At 36.5% G+C, this 19,704-nt stretch overlaps 1 protein-coding gene across 1 annotated transcript in view; it reads left to right on the plus strand.

The window, feature by feature from the left end:
- The first annotated feature begins 3,272 nt into the window (after positions 1-3,272).
- The window catches only part of LOC126976196 (protein sine oculis-like), a 55,085-nt gene continuing 38,653 nt past the window's right edge, over positions 3,273-19,704 (plus strand). Inside the window, exon 1 of the mRNA XM_050824448.1 lies at positions 3,273-3,442. The gene's annotated coding sequence lies outside the window, so the exon portion shown is untranslated. The remainder of the gene's footprint in view (positions 3,443-19,704) is intronic.

Consider the following 19,704-nt stretch of genomic DNA (forward strand, 5'->3'; position numbering starts at 1 on the left):
TAACTCATGTTTTGCATAAACGGTACTTTAACATGTTTGTTATTGCTATAGTTAGTTACCCAGCCTTAGTTTATCACATCAAAATATTAGTTTGTTATTAAAGAAACCCATCTATATATTTTCGACTCTCCGAAGTGCTCGCGGATAGCCTATATAAGAAATAAATTAGGCAAGTTCGATTTTAGAAAATGAAGGTCCAGCTCAAAAAGTCAAATCTTAATATCGAGTATAAGTCCAGTTTAATATTCAGATCGCCCCGTAAACGAAATCTAAACGTTTAATCGTAAACTCTTAACCCTTTCAGTGCACCATCGACAAAATTGATTTATGATCCAATTTGCATATACGAGTACATCTTGTAAAGTCATAAAAACAGTTTTGCACGAAGAAAGATTGTATGACAATTAGTGGAATGTTAGTGTCTAATAAAATAATAACAGTTACTTAGGAAATGTATGTTCAAACGAATTTTGAACTAATTTTTTATTAAGACTGTAGGGAAATGAAAATAAGTGAATCACGATTCAATTTTTTTGATAGTATTTTACGCTACCATAATTAGACCTACGTCTTGCTATTGTCAAATAATCATCATTATATTAAGCCAAATATAAACACCATCGAATCAATGGGAGGGTGCGTATGCTTCATATAATTACTACATGGGGCACACTTAAATATTGCACTTCTAGCTACTCAAAACTATTTGAATTTCGAAACCTCTCATCGTTTAATCAGCACGAAGAAAACATGTTTTCAGATCTGTGATCCTCCTGTTTTAAAAAATGGTTCGATCGCATGATTTTTTTTTTTTTTTTTTATGGAATAGGAGGACAAACGAGCGTACGGGTCACCTGGTGTTAAGTGATCACCGCCGCCCACACTCTCCTGCAACACCAGAGGAATCACAAGAGCGTTGCCGGCCTTTAAGGAAGGTGTACGCGCTTTTCTTTAAGGTACCCATGTCGTATCGTCCCGGAAACACCGCACAAGGAAGCTCATTCCACAGCTTCGTGGTACGAGGAAGAAAGCACCTTGAAAACCGCACTGTGGAGGACCGCCACACATCCAGATGGTGGGGATGATATCGTAACTTGTGGCGTGTCGTGCGAAGGTGAAATTCGGCGGCAGGAATCAGGTTGAACAGCTCTTCGGAACACTCCCCGTGATAAATGCGGTAGAAGACACACAATGAAGCGACGTCTCTACGCAACGCCAAGTGATCCAGCCGTTCACAGAGTACTGGGTCCCCGACAATTCGAGCTGCTCTGCGTTGCACGCGGTCAAATGGATCGAGCTGATACTGGGGTGCGCCAGACCAGAGATGACAGCAATACTCCATGTGAGGCCGGACCTGCGCTTGTTTAAAATGTTTAAAATGTAAATGAGAGTAGGTATTTTGAAAAGCAATAAACATAATATTTTGGTTATAACATGTTGTTTTTTAAGTTACGCAAAACTTTTAGTGTGACCTACGTATAACTCTATATTCTGGGACATTCTCACCAATGCGAACGTTAAATTGAAGGGAATTATCTCAAAATTTTCCTAATTTGTAATTATTATTAATTTATGTTTAAAATAAATGGTTCTATTATTTTTATAACTTATTTGTTAAGAAATTTTGCCAATTGTAGTACCTACCTTACTATTTTATATAGACGACTTAGGTACATAGCCACTTTAAATTGTTTTCACAGAGTACCTTTATATATAAGTATATATAAAGGGAGAATCGAGACTCATCTGCAAATAAAATTCTTGACCATTCTTCTTCATCCCACTGCATGTGTTCACGGGCCTATCGCAGTCTCGGTACTCGATGCTGTCTCTCGAGTTTTGGGCCACTCGCTGGTCTTTGGGGTTTCAAATTTGCTTCAGCAAGTCTTCTTCTCACTGTACTGTCACTAATGTAGTCCCTCCGGGTCTGAAGTAGCTGTTGCTGGACTTCAACTGCATTTTGGTGGCGATTTCTTAACACAGTGGAAATAATATAACGATCTTCTCGGGCACTGGTACACCTGGGTCTGCCATTACAAGGTCTCCTCAGATGGTGTCGAGTCTCTTCGTACCTTCGCTTTACCTTCTGGAACGTTCGTACCGTCACACCCACCGTTCTTGCAGTGCGACGCATACTGATGCATAGTTCCAGAAAAGCCAAGATCCTAGCACATTCTTCAACTGAAAGAGGCATGATAAATAAATGTTATGTGCTTTTTAGCATAAATTTTTAAAACAAGACCCATCGATCTTGAAAAAAAATTAAAAACAGAAAGAAAAATGTGAATGGTAAAATTGTAATTCGGAAACGTCCACTTTGAAAAAGGAATGGTTTTGTTTTTGAAGTTTTTTTTCAGCCAATTCTTAAAAGAAGGTTAAGTAGTAAGTACTAGTAAGTTGTTTTAAAGAAAGAACAATTATTCAATTAGGTCAAAATGACACTTATGAATGTCCAAGATTTTTCCACCATTTCGGAAAGTTTGAGCTTTAATGAGAGGAAGTGGCAAGAAACTCATTGCCACTCTTTTAAATCTATATTTACAGTTTCAGCATGATACATTATATTTTATACAATGTATGTAAAGTGATGCACCAAAATTACTCACACGTTTTGACTTTCTTGTGTAAGTAAAAAAACGAAAAGAAGTGTTGAAATTTAAAAAAAAAGTCAAAAGAGTAACGAATGCAGTTGATGTAAGAATTATTAGCATACACTTACATAAGTATGTAAGGATTCTTGAGAAAAAAAAGAAAAGCTTGCATGCTAAGTCTATTACTGCTTAGGATCAAATGAAATAGCCGGTATGGTAGCCGCCTTTCAAGGCGTCATTAAGTATAAAGATAATATATAAATCGCGTATAATACGCATTAAGTATAAAAGATAACCAAACCTAAATCACTTTTGATGTACTTCTCCTTATATGCAAATTTGTAAGCTTCTCAAAACTGAAAATTATAGGTATCTCACCGTACTTACTCGAGTCTCGTTTACAAATTACCGTCCTTACATCATTAAATTCTGTTTCCGATGATTTAATAGCATCAGCTGTTCCGGCCACAGTATTGTACGAGCAAGACTAAATATATCTCTCGTTTTCCCAACGAACGCCTACTTTAACGAACCCAATTGTTTCACAAATTCGAAAATGGCGAACAAAGCGAACAACCAATAGAAGGCGTGACTCTACAAGTCGAGCAAATAACGCAATTGGCCGGTGAGATCATTACAATAAGTTCCGACCAATCAGGAATTAGAACGGAAACGCAAACGAATCCAGTCTTATTTTTGCCCTCAAGCTGTGTGCACGTTTTGAAAAAGATTGTATAATGTTTTTCTCGTGAGTAATTGCAGTGAAAATAGGAATTTGTGTGGTACAGATTTGTTTTTGTGTGTGTTTCTTGCGTAAGGAGTTCGGATATAACTAGATTGTTAAGTCACTGGTAAGGATTTATTTTTATTCTTAGCTTGTTAACCCTGTGTTATGTGTGTGTGATCTTAATTTAGAGTTGTGTTGGTGTGAATAGGGCACATTCTGTCTTCCTTATTATTTTTTCCGCCGGCTGTCTGGTTGCTGCTTTATAGCAGAGTGTTGACCTAAATTACTACAAACAGAAGAATTGAAAGGGCGTTAACTTTAAAAATACTGGACATTTATATGACAAAGACAAACTTTATAGCCGTGTTAAGAGCATTACAACTTTACTATTTTTATTGCATCACTTTGCATATAATATTATAATTGAAATGATTTGCAAATTTTATTAAAAATAAGAACCTGTAATACCATTCTGTTTTGAAAAGAGCAACCTTAGAGTTTCTTGCTCGTTTTTCTCTATGGAAATCTGCATTACGAACGAGCTGTATGAAAAAATAACATAATTCAATTGTAATGCAATTTACCTACGAAATAAAACATTTTAGGTTTGATTTAGTAAAATTAAATGATGTTAGAAAAGGAACCAAAATTGGTAGGCACGCACTGAACGGGTTAACTACGAATTTTTAAAATAATTTATATTGAAGTATTTTTTTCACAGTAATCATATACTCGAAAAGCAATAACGAAACGTTTATCTGTGTTGTCTGACTGAATTAAAATCAAAAAGTTTTAATTCCGTCCAAAAATTTAAACTCTTGGACTTGTGGTTCACAAACTTTTGCCACATGTTTATGAGGGTGCATAGTGCCGTGTTATTCACACTTTAGATTTATAAAGGACCATCGATGACATATTATAACACTTACTGGTAGTAAGAGGTGGGACGTTATCGCGAACCCACCACACTCACCCTGATGAAGGACTTCCGAATGGTCCGAAACTAGTCGTTACCGACACCGACAAAAACGTGAGTAAAGCCGTATTAATAGATAATTGAATAATGACTCACGAAAGTTTTAATAATTTAATTGAATGACTTATTAAGTCATCAATATCGGGACACATTAGCGAAGAAGTCGATTAGCATACGAGTAGTGTATTATATAAAAAAAATCGTCATGCGGTTGGGACAGCAGTGATATTTTTTTGAGTGTATTTGTGATTGTGACATAATCATTTCGAACACTAAGATGATTATTTTGATTTTCTTATTTTATAGATGCATCTACGCTGGTCAGGAAGCTACATCACTATGGCATAAAAGGAACTACGCTCGATCTGATCGATTCTGATTTCATAGTTAAACAGAAATCAGTGGGTTGATGTGAATGGCAGGAGATCTCTTGGGAGTAGTCCCTCAGTATACCACAAGGGTCTATTCTTGGACCGCTCCTCTTCTTTATCTACATAAATGATCTTCCTGACCTTATAGAAAAAAAACCTAAAGTATTATTGTATGCGGATCACACTCCACTTATATTTAAATTGAAAATTAACCTATTTATGTACGAAGTAAACGACATTCTATCTGTACTGCTTTAGCGCTAATAAAATAATGTTAAATAGCAAGAAAACGAAATATTATATAGAATTTTGCGTACCAAATGTCAAAAATGTGAATGCGAGTGTTTTTTTTAAGCAGAGAGGTGATAAAACTAGTCGAATCTGCTATATTTCTTGGCATTACTCTGGATTCCAAATTAGAACGGGGCCCCTATATTGAAAGATTGGCTAATGGATTTAGTTCTGCAGCATACGCGGTTACTATTCGGCTAAGTCGAGTTAGTTAGTTTCTTTTGAGGTGCGATGTAGGTATAATATGCTTTTACAACAAGATCCCAGGAAATGTTCAAAACAAACGTAGATATTATGTTAGTGTGGTAAAGGTTACTTTCATGACAACAAAACATTAATGACTTTCTTAATGATAACACAGATTGGGAGCCATCGCCGTCAGGCTATTAAATAATAAATTTTATTGTACGATATTACATTATAACCATATTTTTATGAAAGAAAAGACGGTTTCTTGAGCCAGTTCTTCACAGGTCTGAGGCATACTTTTTCGAATGGTTTGTAATTTTTGACTTTCAATAAATAATATTAAATTCTATTTTGAATAAAAATATTTGAATTTGAGTAGGGTCGAAATTGCTCTCACTGATCGCGCCCCTTTATTCGACTCGAGCCGACCTTACCCAAACGAGCGTTACATAGCTGAACGTGACACTTCAGTCTCATTTAATCTTAATAAATAAGGATAAAGCGCGCCCAAATAATCTCGGAGCGCCATTTAAGGAATTCAATTGATTATAAAAAGAATCGGCATCCATTTTGTCAGTTAAATCTGTTTTTGTTTTGGATGGATACAATATCACAACTTACTTAATAATAAGCACAATTTGAAATATATTTAAAGATTAAACACACACAGTCATAGTTCACATTTTTGGCTCGATTATTTACCCCATAACATTTTTTTTATGAAAAGAAGGGACGAGACGAGCAGAATGTTCAGCTGATGGTAAATTATACGCCCTGCCCATTACAATGCAGTGCCGCTCAGGATTCTTGAGACATAAGATGTTAAGTCTTATTTGCCCAGTAATTTCACTAGCTACGGCGCCCTTTTAGACCGAAACACAGTAATGCTTACACATTCCTGCTTCACGGCAGAAGAATAGAAAATAGCCTATAACCTTAAAATATTAATGCTACAATATTCTAAGCCTATAATAATCCATTAAAAAACGTCAAATGTCAAATTTTAAAAAGCGAATCGCACTATCACAGAGTAGATTACAATCAGTTTACACTACAGTTCGTAAATCTTTCAGTAAAACATAAAACGTAGGGGTAAATTATTAATCTTGTTAGACCGTATTGTATGCTGCCTGATTGTCGTTAAAGTTCATATATACGGCTAAATTATCTTCTCAACTTTGTAATTTTACTTTGAATTGTTAATAAACGTTTGTTTGGTAAAGGTTAGATACTATTTATAACGTAAATGACTTTCTTAATACCACAGATTGGAAATGTAGCGAGCACCGGCAGGCTATTTAATAATAAATTTTATTGTACGCCCGTCTTCTTCCTGAGGCAAGCTTTTTCAAATGGGTGATAGTTTTTGTCGTTCAATAAGTGAGTTATAATCCTACTTTGAATACAGTCTATCATCAAAGTCTAGAGATGAATTTAACAGTTTTTCTCCACTGGGCCGATAGCGTCAATGTTCGGCCCGTTGCCGCTTAAGACTCCATCAAGCAGAAAAATAATACACATACCTCGGGCAGTTAATAAGAAAGTCCTAAATCACATGTTTGTTGACCTTGAATTGAATTAAATGTGATTATCATTAACTACTTTACTATCTATGCCCTATGTAGGACCTATGTATGTAATACACTATTTAGTTTCCCTAAAAAGTTAACAAAAAGTAGAAAACCTCCTTTTCTAGTTTCAAGTTTAAAAAATTAAAATAGTAATCAACAAAACCATAAACATAACATAATACCAGACTGACTGCTTTTCAGAAGCGATGTTCCGTCAGAGTGTTTATAAATAGTCTTAAGCCCGTTTTCACCATGAGCACCTAACGACAATCTTAGGGTCCCTTAACCTAACATTCGTTTTCACCAGTACTTAGGTGTCACATACAGTCTAGGATACTCTTCAGGGTTCAAGCCTCAAATATAGACTCTCTAACGCTTCAGTCTTTGCAATAAATATTAAAAAATATACAAGAAATACCCGACGACCACTTGAATCTTTTAAGTTGACACCAATGGAATGTAAAAGTACTATATCCTGTACACCTACCATAAAGATAAAATACGCACGAAATTTTATAAATATTGTATTGAAAAATCAACTTAGTAATATTTTATTGTGTTCCTTGAAATGATTGACAGTCCAATTCTAAAGTGTAAATATTTGGGCAAAAGCTTATTTCTATTCATCCAATAACGGAAATGTATATTGAGGTTTTGCATAATGATTTGCTGATTCTGTGCTATTTTTAATATATATATTAAATAAAGCGACTAAAAACGTGTACATATATTTTACCGGTAAATGACCGGTTTTATCAAAGCACTTACACAGATTACTAAACTGTGACTACTCTACAAACCTATCAGTTAACTTTGGGATATTATTGGGGAACCCTTAGAGGAAAGACTTCCCTAGCAAAGGGCCACAGCTTATGAAATTTAATAAAATATATAAAATTGAAATATTTTACGAATAATCTTTATACGAATTTATATTTATTACCTACATTAAGTTAACACACTGTTTTGCATGAAATTATCAACGTAGGCGCTTAATTGAAGAATTCCGTTACTTTGCCATGGAATCCGTAATAAGAACCTAACCAATCTTTGAAGTATATCCTTTCCAATAAAAAAGAGTCATCGAAATCGGTTGGCGCGATATTGAGTTTTTCGTAAATTTATCATCCACTTTTCTATACGTATGTATAGCAAAGTTAAGACTTTTATGGTTTTCTCATGGATGCCATTATGAGATCTGGATTACAATGGGACCACACGGGAAGCACCACCTTTCAAATAAAAAAAGAATTATCAAAATCGGTTCACCCAGTCGAAAGTTTTAGGTAACAAACATAAAAAAAAACGACGAATTGAGAACCTCCTCCTTTTTTGAAGTCGGTTAAAAAGCAAATAATTACTGTTAAAATATTTCACGGCTGAGATTCGATCCCTCGACCTCGCGGTGTTTCGGCTTCGCAATCACAATGATTCAATCATTGTTAAAATGACCATGTGATCATTTAGTTGAAATATCTGAACTATAATAACTCAGAAATATAAATCTTTCATCCATAATTTTAATGACACTAACGCATTTTCGATCAGGCCACGTGTCCTGAAGCAAGTTTAACATTTTATACCCATCCCAAGAAAAGTCCTCAACACCGCTAAAGAAGCTTTCACTTCAAAAAAATACTTTATCAGTTAGATTTTCAACATTACTTTCACTATTTTTAAACATATCTATCATTATTATCGTGATAAAAAGATACTATAGGATTATGATAACTAAAAAAATTTTACTCCATTTTCAAATTAATGTCAAATGGGCGACCTTCACGCTTGTTTTTTTCACGTCTAAAACAACGGCAAAATTCAAATACTCAAAGAGAAGCTGTTTTAAAAATATAATATACACCATATGTGTCACTCCGCGTGATCTTTGAATCTTAAATATTACGAGGTATCCATGTTGCTGACAGCAGTGTTATTCGTCACGTGTTGAGACTCAAAATACGAAATTCTATCCTTATCTTGCTGGCATTCTAGAGAAACTTTTTGCCTCGCACGGGAACTTTGTGGAATCAATGCTGCAGTATTTCCGAAACAATATGACTTACGCACAGTAGAAATATTTCTACTGTGACTTAAGACTTGAGGCTTTTTAGACATCAATGTTAGAACATGGTGTCACCTTAAAGGCCGGTAACGTTAACCTCTGGTGTCGCGGATGCTTGTTGCTTCATAACATATTGTAACAACACTTGGTAAATGCCATGAAGAACTACATCAGTTCGTAAAGGGGCTATGACTTGAGGAGAAGAACTGATAAGTTACTCCGGGCCTAACTTTTAAATCATATAATAACTTAGCCTACTTAATAATATAGGGTACCTTCTTAGGTAAACAAGAGTTAAATTTTTTTAATGGCAACGCTCTTGTGATTCCTCTGATATTGCAAGAGAATGTGAGCGGCGGTGATCACTTAACATCAGGTGACCTGTACGCTCGGTTGTCCCCTCTTCCATAAAATTATACAATCTTAGGTGGTAATATTTTTCATGAATTTGTGCTCCTTGAATCCTAGTATACTGTCTGGTATTTTGTTGTAAAATTTAATACCATGACCTATGAAGGAGGCCTTAATTGTAGGTAACGTAACAATACGTACAGTTTTTTTTTGGCTGAATTGAATGAATTCAAATCATCACCCCTTTGCCCCCTTTTAAATAAAAAAATATACCAAGCCATGCGGTGAAGATTTCCAAAGAAGACTAAGTTTGAAGACATGATCTAACCTGAAGATACGACTTCGTGGGCTCGGAAATATTAAAAATAGGGAAACCAGCGTGATGTTCACTGATGAGTCCAGCTTTGAATTTTGTCCAGACTTACGACGAACATCAATAACAGAATCAGTGTCAGTGACCTCCAGTCTCGGGAGAACCACTTATATCAAAGCAGGAAAAGAAGTTGCAGCTGGCTCGTATACCTAGATAACCGTTCAAAAAATACGAGGAGATAGTAGTAGTAGCTATGATCTTACATCGCCCTGGTGAATCCGAATGGTGCAAGAATTAAAACTCATGAAAATGCACCGACCTGCGTAGATCGCCCTCCAAGACAAGGAGAGGTCAACTTAATCTGCAGTCGCCGGTCTTAATAAGCTGGAATGGAAATTGATTGATTGATGAATGATGGGACATCCAACCGTTATTTTAACGTGAAACACTCATATAAGCGACTCAATTTTAGGGTTAAATATTAAAATGAAAACAAGATGGACTTCGTTCTATATAAGCGTGGGTGGTATCGACATTCATTAGTACTTAAACATATCAGACGAAGACAAGTTGGCGTTTGGTTGGTGCTTTATAATTTAGTTAAGCCAAAAAGGAGCTGGGGACTGGAGCTACTGAATTATTACTTAAAATGTATTTTTTTTTTCAAAAAAAAAACATGTATTCAATAAATTGTAACTATTATAATATTTATTCATATAAAACAATCCTAACTTGCTATTCAAAATTATTAAAGCTGAATACTTTACCTTTGCTTCGTAAACATGGGTCATCGATTAAAAAAAAACAAAATGTCAAATTGAAAACCGAATCGCGCCATTACAGATTACAATCAGTAAAAACCTGAGTCTGTACGTACGGACGACAAACCGTGGGGGGCAAATTAATGATCGTGTTAGACCATATCACAGCGCAACGATTGTCTTAAAAATAAAGTTTATTGTTAACATGTGTTTTAATGTCATTAATATACGACTAGAGTTTACTTGTGACTTTAATACCCGTAAATCAAGAATGCGTGAGATTTCCGATTAGAGGTTTTTTGAATTCCGAGTCATAATAATTATTATGTTTTATGGGAAAATGGGACAAACTAACTATTGGTGTGGTATTAAGTGACCACCACCGCCTATACTCTTTTGCACCACCAGGGGAATTATCAGAACGTTGTATTATCTTTTTGACGCGAGTGTTATAAGCATTATATAATTCATATGTCTAGATAGAGCCTCTTGCTGTTAGACAACGCATGACAGATTGTTAACTTTAAAGATTTATTACTTTAGTGTGCATGACAACTGTGTCTTACACTCGCGATACGTCAGTCACTTTTCTTAAGTGTGTGTGCGATGCTAAAAATAGAGGCTAACTAAAGAAACATATTTCATAGCAGTTTAATGAAATATAAAAAAAAACTATCTTACAAAATGAACATTGACATCTAATGCTTAACAATAGCATTTTGTTATTGAATAATTTTCTTTATTTTCACTCAATTATTGTATTTATGATCTAAATCTGTAGGTTAAATAAAGAAAAATAAAAAACATTTTAAAATAAATGAATAATGTCTTATAATAAACTCATTTTGCGAGCTACCCACATAATATTTAAAACTAACATCGGGATCACGTATTTAATAGTGCGGTGATTTGTACCATTATCGTTGCGGAGTAATCGTCGATAAATCTCGTGTTTTACAGCTGGGCTCCGCGATAAGGATCGCGCCACGTGGGGCTCTAGTGATGTTACATTATCGATACTTTTAAATTTTTCACTCGCCGCATCCTGAAACGAGACTGAATTGATTGAGCCTTTTTTTTGCGTCCAAACAAAGGAGAAAGGGCTACCCTCCGGTAAAAAGTGGGAGGGAGGTGGTGAATTCTCATGTATACCGAGACTTAGTGCCTGCCCACTAAACATCACCTGAGGTTGGCTTTGGGCATGCGCTCGCTAAGCCTTCATCGAAGATGACCTCTCTTGGGGAGAGAGAGGTGCAACCGGCACTCCCTTGGGAGCTATCTAATTGGGACTAGTGACATCTGGAGGATGATCACAAAGGGACCATTAAATGACCCGAAAACCGCTCTTTTATACCCTCGTCGCATGGATTAGCGCACTATGATTGGTTGGCTGCTGTTACGTTATTACCCCCAAAAGAAATACGTCACAATAGTGAAGAAACCAAATTTGTTTATCCATACACAGAATTCGGCGAGTCAATGTCTCGTGTAGAGACGAAACAGGTGTCAAATTGTTGAAAGATAAATCTAAGCGGAATTAATACCCAATAAAACTCACAGCATTTGAATAATTATGGATTTCCGCAAAATAACGCCTAATTCACTTGTGTTGTAGTTGTCTTCAGACTATTAAATATGAGTACAGAATCTATTATTAAGATATACGTTGTCACAGTTCTCGAAAGTTCCATTTGAAAATAGATAAAATAGGTTTATAGACAATCTAATGGTTTGCTGGATTTAGACGTGCGATGTTTATTTGGGTTGAATGGGAGTTTTTTTTTATAAATAATATTGTGACGAGGTTGACATAGTAAAGTATTTGGAACACCGCCATTTTGTCGCATTGGTAAATTTAGATGTTTTGTTTGTGTTACAGCGAGCTTATGTAAATCTACAGGAATTAATTTTGTTGTAATATTCACAATATAATATGTGTGTTCTTTTATCACGGGAAGTGTTCAGAAGATAATCATTTTATTTTAAACAATGGCAGGCTTCTTGGCGTAAGAGTCGACCAAGTGTGTATCACAGAAAAGGCTAGTTCTGCCACCCAGCAGTAATGTGTAGGCACTATTGTGTTTTGGTTTGCAGGGCCCCATAACTAGTAAAATATAATAACCCCATAACTAGATAATAAGAGTTAATCAATCAATTCAAATTCGAATATTTAAATTCAAAATAGGATTTAAAATCAATTATGAACGTCAAAAATTACCACTCATTCGAAATAGTATGCCTCAGACCTGAGAAGAACGGGAGCAAGAAACTCAGTGGGCTTTTTTAAATTTAGTTACAACAATGTTCACTCAATTCCCAGTCTGTGGTATCATTAAGGAAATCATTTATACCACCTTAGTAGCCTTTACCACCAAAACGCTTTTTGACAATTATTTTAAGTATCGTAACACATTTATGTTGTACATTTTCTGGGATCTTGTTGTAAAAGCATACACATCGCCCAACAAAAGACTTACTAACTCGACTTAACCAAATAGTAGGCATAACAAGTCTGTGTTTCATAACGTAACATAGTATGAAGTGATTAATACTACCTTCCACTCTCCCTTGCAACTCCAGAAGATCACAACATCGCCAACCATTTTCGATAGTGTCATATCGTCCTTTAATAATTGCGCTAGGAAATCATTTTATAGTTTGGTTGTACGTGGATGAAAATTCCTTGAACACAGTGGTGTTATACATACTACGTTCATCCAGTGTCCTGTGGAAGAACGTCATACATCCAGATGATGAGAAGTTGGAATTATCTTCACGCAAAAGTTCATAGCCGTTTCACAAGGTGTATTGATAGTGTCTAATTTTTTTTATGGAATAGGAGGACAAACGTGCGTACGGGTCACCTGGTGTTAAGTGATCACCGCCGCCCACAATCTCTTGGAACACCAGAGGTCCAACACCGTCGCACATATTTAAGGAGCCGTTACTACACGTTACCGCCGCAAGCTAACTGAAGGCGAGTGAAAGACGTAGCTTGTCACGCACACTAAAGCATTAAACCTGGCCTGTTTTTATCAGTTGTCTAACAGCAAGAGACTCTATGTAGACCTATAAATTATCTAACCTGAAGGCAATGTTCGTCATGTCCTGGACATTAGACACTATTCCACCTTCGCACGACACGCCACAAGTTAGGATATCATCCCCACCATCTGAATGTGTGGCGGTCCTCCACTGTGCGGTTTTCAAGGAGCTTTCTTCCTCGTACTACAACGCTGTTTCCGGGACGATACGACATGGGTACCTTCAAAAGAGCGCGTACACCTTCCTTAAAGACCGGCAACGCTCTTGTGATTCCTCTGGTGTTGCAGGAGAATGTTGGCGGCGGTGATAACACCAGGTGACCCGTACGCTCGTTTGGCCTCCTATTCCATAAAAAAAAATACATACCCGAACCTCGGACCGCCTGCTTGCTACGCTGTATGGAGAAAGGATCACTAACGATCTAATATATCTGTTAGTCCAATGGACTCTAGGTTTGAAGAGACTTTGCACTTGCTGGTGAGTGTGGTAATATATATATGCGTGTTTGTTATTATGTGTATATATATGCGTATAAGTGTGTGACTATTTGTGTGTAGTGTTATTGCATGTGTGTGATATGTGATGTGAGTGTGAGTGGTGTTAAATGGGCTTCTATCCTGAGCGGCACTGCATTGTAATAGGCAGGGCGTATCAATTACCATCAGCTGAACGTCCGGCTCGTGTCGTCCCTTATTTTCATAAAAAAATAAGAAAGTGTATGAATTGTATGTATTAAATTAAGTTTACCCATGGGAGGCTCCCTTGCACAGGATGCTGGCTAGATAATGGGTACCACAACGGCGCCTATTTCTGCCGTGAAGCAGTAACGTGTAAGCATTAGGTATTGTGTTTCGGTCTGAAGGGGGCCGTAGCTAGTGAAATTACTGGGCAAATGAGACTTAACATCTTATGTCTCAAGTTGACGAGCGCAGTTGTAATGCTGCTCAGAATTTTTGGGGTTTTTCAAGAATCCTGAGCGGCACTGTATTATAATGGGCAGGGCGTATCAATTACCATCAGTTGAACGTCCTGCTCATCTCGTCCCTTATTTACATAAAAAAAATTGCGGGCCGCCGCGCCGGTTATCGTCAAAGTGACGAGTGCCAGCTCTACTATTCCCAACGAATGTTAAATTCAGTTATTTAAACGAAATATTTATAATGACGATTCAAAACCGCTTACGTTAAGTCCAAAGTTCGATGACCTTGACTTTGACTATATCAATCAATTTCACAGAAGCACTAATGATTAAAAAAAAATGGTTCAATAATTATGTAATGGCTTCGACATTATCTTTTATAAAGATGTAGATGAAAGCTTGTTGGTAGAGTTATAAAATAAATAAAATAAGCCTTTATTGCTGTCCACAAATATTATAAATGATACTTAACTAAATATAAACTTAAATCTAAATTATATGTTATTTTATGTTAAACAGCTTGTCTTTCGACAAAGGCCTTCCACGCCTCTGTCTTTCGCTATTTGGATCCATTTAGGCCCAGCTACTCTTTTTGCTTCATCTTCCCAGCGTTTAGTTTGTCGCCCTTTTCTTCTACTACCATCTCTTGGATACCAGTCGGTTATTATTTTAGTCCATTTTTCTTGTTTTTCTCTTAACATATGTCCTATCCATCGCCACTTTAGTGTTCTGCATATTGATTTTGCGTCTTTAAAATTTTACTTTAGCTCTTCTTTTAACTACGATTACGTTTCTTTCTATGCTGTTTTGACAGACATTTATTTTATTTGATAATACACTAATTTAATTTAATCAAAACAAATTTGTTTATTTAAAATTTATTTGATAATTGTTGTTCGGTTAAGGCCCATGTCTGACAACCATAGGTCAAGCAAGGTAAGATACACATATTATAAACCTTTCTTTTCTCTTTAATTAGCATTCCCTTATCCTTCATAACTTCACTGAGGGTCCAATATCTCTTCCAAGTATTTGCTATCAAATTCAAATTCAAATATTTTTATCAAAATCACTTATTGAACGTTAAAAACTACCACCCATTCAAAAGAGACTCAGACCTGAGTAGAATGGGCCATCTGTCAGTTGAACTATGAGCCCTGCCCATGGCCACATCAGTTTCGCAATCATTTGAGCAATGTCGGCGACTTTGGTTCTCCTACGATTCTTCTCATTTCTGATTCGATCTCGCAGGAAAACTCAGACCATTGCCCTCTGCGTGACCATGAGCTTTCTCATCAGGCCCATATTTAGCGACCACGTCTGCGTACCGTAAGTCATCACTGGCAATACACACTGATTGAAAACCTTTGTCTACAGACACTTTAGTATTTTGGACGAGAAGAATTTACAGAGTTTTCCAAATTTGTACATACTAGTTGGATTTGAAGAGTGACTTCTATGCCGAAATTGGACCTGCCTAATTGGATTATTTGTCCAAGGTATAACGACGACGAGGTTAACTCGCGTATAGTTATATTATTCTTAGGTTAGTGGTTGGTTAAATGTTAAAATAGCCTTAATCTTACAATAGCAATAGTTACTCGTGAGTCAAAACTTAGTTTGGTGGATTCCGCCCTAACAACAACAAGACGGTAGGAAGGTAACAAGAGAGTTTTCCTGCTCCTAGAGTAAAAACAGTTATATTTAAAACGATAATTAATTTTTTTCATCTCATTTACAACAACCTGATGAATGCGTTATTAGGTATTCCGTCATGTTATTATAGGATCGGTGCTATTAATAATTGAAATGTCAAATAAAATTAGTTGACGATATGCAGTGTTGATAAGCGATATATGTCTGGTATTAGATAATTAATTTTATATCTTTATAACAGAAATGTTTGTGGAAATACCATACTAAGAAGCTAATTCCGGTCGTGGCCGACTGTTTACGACTTGTCAATCAAAATCGGTTACAGTAACAATAATAATATAATATAATATTGACACACTTTTTACACAAATTATCTTGCCCCAAGTTAAGCATATATAGCCTGTGTTATGGGTTACAAGACAACGATTTATTTAATACAATATACTTACTTAAACATACATAAATTCATATAAACATACATAAATACATTTGAACATCCATAACTCGGAAACAAACATTCATATTCATCATATAAATGCTTGCACCTACCGGGATTCGAACCCGGGACCTCTAGTTTAGTAGGTAGGATCGCTAACCACTCGGCTATACAGGTCTATACAATAGATCGACTTGTTTATCTATCTTGCTGGTTCTGCGTTAGATATAGAGTACTCAAGCACTGTCTCGCCCTACTGAGTACACCCAAGCTTTTTAGACGCCAGTTTGGCCTTCTCTTCCAAGTGATCACGAAACAATGATTAGATATATCGACGCCGAGTAACGGCCGTTCCCAATATACTATCTACAAATAGAGATAAATTACTACCTTCTTCTGTCAGTAGTTAGCTCTCAATAATATGAAGCAGTCCCAATATAACCGATAAGTCATTCTTATCGCCTTATATTGGGACGCGTGAATTGCAATTTCCATACAAACTTCTATTGCTGGCAAGCAGTACTTCGTCCCATTGACAGACATCGTGTACAGATAAGGTGAGTGACCGTCGATAAGTTTATTGGGACAGAAAAGTCAACGATAGTTAAGATTTTTATCTCAAGTAAGAAATAGACTGAATATTGGGAACGGCCGTAAGCCTACTAGCTGAGGCAGTCAAAGTTTTTAAAAATTATCAAAAATCTCGTCGCAAGAAACCTTCAACAACGCGTTCTCGCATTTCTCGAATAAACACAATATATAACACAATGCGGTAGTAGAACATTGCTTTAACTTCATACTAAGACCGGAATCGACGCACGCACACATACGCACGTGTTAAAAGGCATTTATTTTCTCAAAATTGATTCCTTTAGAATTCTTTTTGACGTCATTTCTAATAACAACTAGATACTACTATCGCTTCGGAAACAAATGGCGCTCTGAGAGAGAAGACGCGGCGCAAGAAACTATCCCAGCATTCTTTTTTTGCGCTCTTTTCAATAAAAATATACAATATCGTACAGTCATTTCTATCGCTATAAAATAATCACAATCTAGTACCAGGCTGTCCGATCATTTAGATATTCAGTATTGGAGTAATAGGATTTACGACACAGCCATTTTCTTATAAAACATTTAAATTTATTTATAGATAATGCCTGAACAGTGGCTGGGACTTTATTATAGAAGTGTATACATTTACCCTTAAAGCTATTATGTATCTTATGTTTACATGGCCGCTAAGCAATCTTGGGAAGACAATTATTGAGTGGTACGCCGTAGGTACGCCGCCGAGACTGGTCGCTGTCCGAGTTAAATTAGTTGCACCGCGCCGTCCGTGTCGTTAATCTTTTTGTATGTGCCAACCCTAGCGCTCCACCCGTAGGTATTAATTACAAGAATACCGCTGAGCTACGCTTCTGTTCTATAACTTATATTGTGACACTGATGGCGTACACCGTAACCTCCGGACCTTGTTACTTGTGATAGATTAATTTCCTAAAATTAAAACTAAGCCAAGCCTGAAGAGGGTAAAAGCATTCAAAGAGGCGATTCCAGACGTCATTCAGGAAGAATGGAATAATGGTTTTATACAATGGTTCCAAAGAATACAAAGGTGTTTAAACAGTGAAGGAACACACTTTGATAAGCAATAAGATTTTATTATGACAATAAGGGCGAGACGAGCAGGACGTTCAGCTGATCATAATTGATACTCCCTGCCCATTACAATGCAGTGCCGCTCAGGATTCTTGAAAAACCCAAAAACTTGGAGCGGCACTACATTTCTGCTCGTCACCTTGAGACATAAGATGTTTAGTCTCATTGCCCAGTAATTTCACTAGCTACGGCGCCCTTCAGACCGAAACACAATAATGCTTACACATTACTACTTCGTGCAATGGAAAGAAGCATCATGAATATAAAGCTGAAGGACAAGGAAAGATCACAAAACATTAGCAATAAAACAAAAGTAATAGATGCCCTTCAATATATGAAAAAACTGAAGTGGAAATGGGCTGGCCATGTGGCCAGATGAACAGATGGACGGTGGACAAAGCTGGTCACCAATTGGTCTGGACCACGAGGCGAGAGAGCCAGAGGACGCCCTAAGGAACGATGGATTGATGAGATCAAAAAAATTGCCGGAGAAAACTAGAGTCAGAAAGCAAAGTCAAGAACAACCTGGAAATTGTTGGAGGAGGCCTATACCCACCAGGGGCCTTAACTATAAAAATATTATTTTAATGTATATGTATACATATTTCTTATTTTTTTATATTATTATGTTAGTTTAGGAAATTTAAAGGCTTTATTATTATTATTATTATCACTACTTCACGGCAGAAAACGGCGGCGTTGTGGTAACTCATAATCTAGCGGGAATCCTGTGCAAAGAAGCCTCCCAATGGAAAATGTCCTTAGTCGCCTCTTACGACACCCTTGGGCCTGGGTCTTCAGTATTCTTTGTATACCCGGGGAAATATAAGTCATAAACATAATATTATGTGGCATGTTCAAGTTGTTGAAGGAATCAACAAATTATTTAAAAAATTTAATCGAGTAAAAACCTCAACTATGATGGTAATTCGAAAGCTTTTCCAGCGAAGCCGTCGTGCAGGTGAATGCGAACCTCAGACCTACTACTAGCTAGGCTAGATGGAGAGAAGATCGCTAACGATATACCCCCTTATTCATAATAGTCTGCTAATTTAAAGCATTGCTAATTCTCACTCTGTCTTCTTCTATTGACCTAAGTCAGAATGAGAAAAAGACACTCCTTAGCGGCTGCATTATGAATAAGGGGGATAATATATTTATCTATAGTCGGTTGGACTTTAGGTTTGAAAAGACTTCGCGCTCGCCGGCGAGTGCAGTGATGTATGTATGTGTGTTTGCATATTTGTGTATATGTATGAGTGTTTGTGTGTATTGTTGCGTGAGTAGCGTGAAACGAAAAAAGAACGAGGACTCTTCGTCGAGCGTCTAACAAGGTGTGTGATTTGTATTATATTTCCCCATCGTCAAACTGAAGAGTGCCACCGGTTTTGTGTTTATGGCCCTGCGTATATCTCCGTGGGGGGTGTGTTTGATTTCCTGCCTCCGCAGCGCATACCTAAACAACTTAAAAAAATCTTTACGTTTTATCCAAATTAATTTGTTCTATCACAGTGCCTATTATGTATGATAATCATAATATCATGTAATAATCAAAATTTTGTTGTTCTTCTTCACAGGGTTGCACTTACACAATACACACACTTTCACCTACATATATACACAATTAACACTTGTATAGTTATTACTTTTAGTTTATTTCTTTTTATGATTAGTTAAATTTTAGTAGTAATCAGCTTGTTGTCGGTAGTCGTTTGTATATCTTTATTTTGGGGCCGTTCATAAAATACGTTCGCATACATGGTGGGGGGGTCTGGCTGAGTGT

The sequence above is a fragment of the Leptidea sinapis genome, chromosome 39 (assembly GCF_905404315.1).
Source record: "Leptidea sinapis chromosome 39, ilLepSina1.1, whole genome shotgun sequence".
Taxonomy (NCBI): domain Eukaryota; kingdom Metazoa; phylum Arthropoda; class Insecta; order Lepidoptera; family Pieridae; genus Leptidea; species Leptidea sinapis.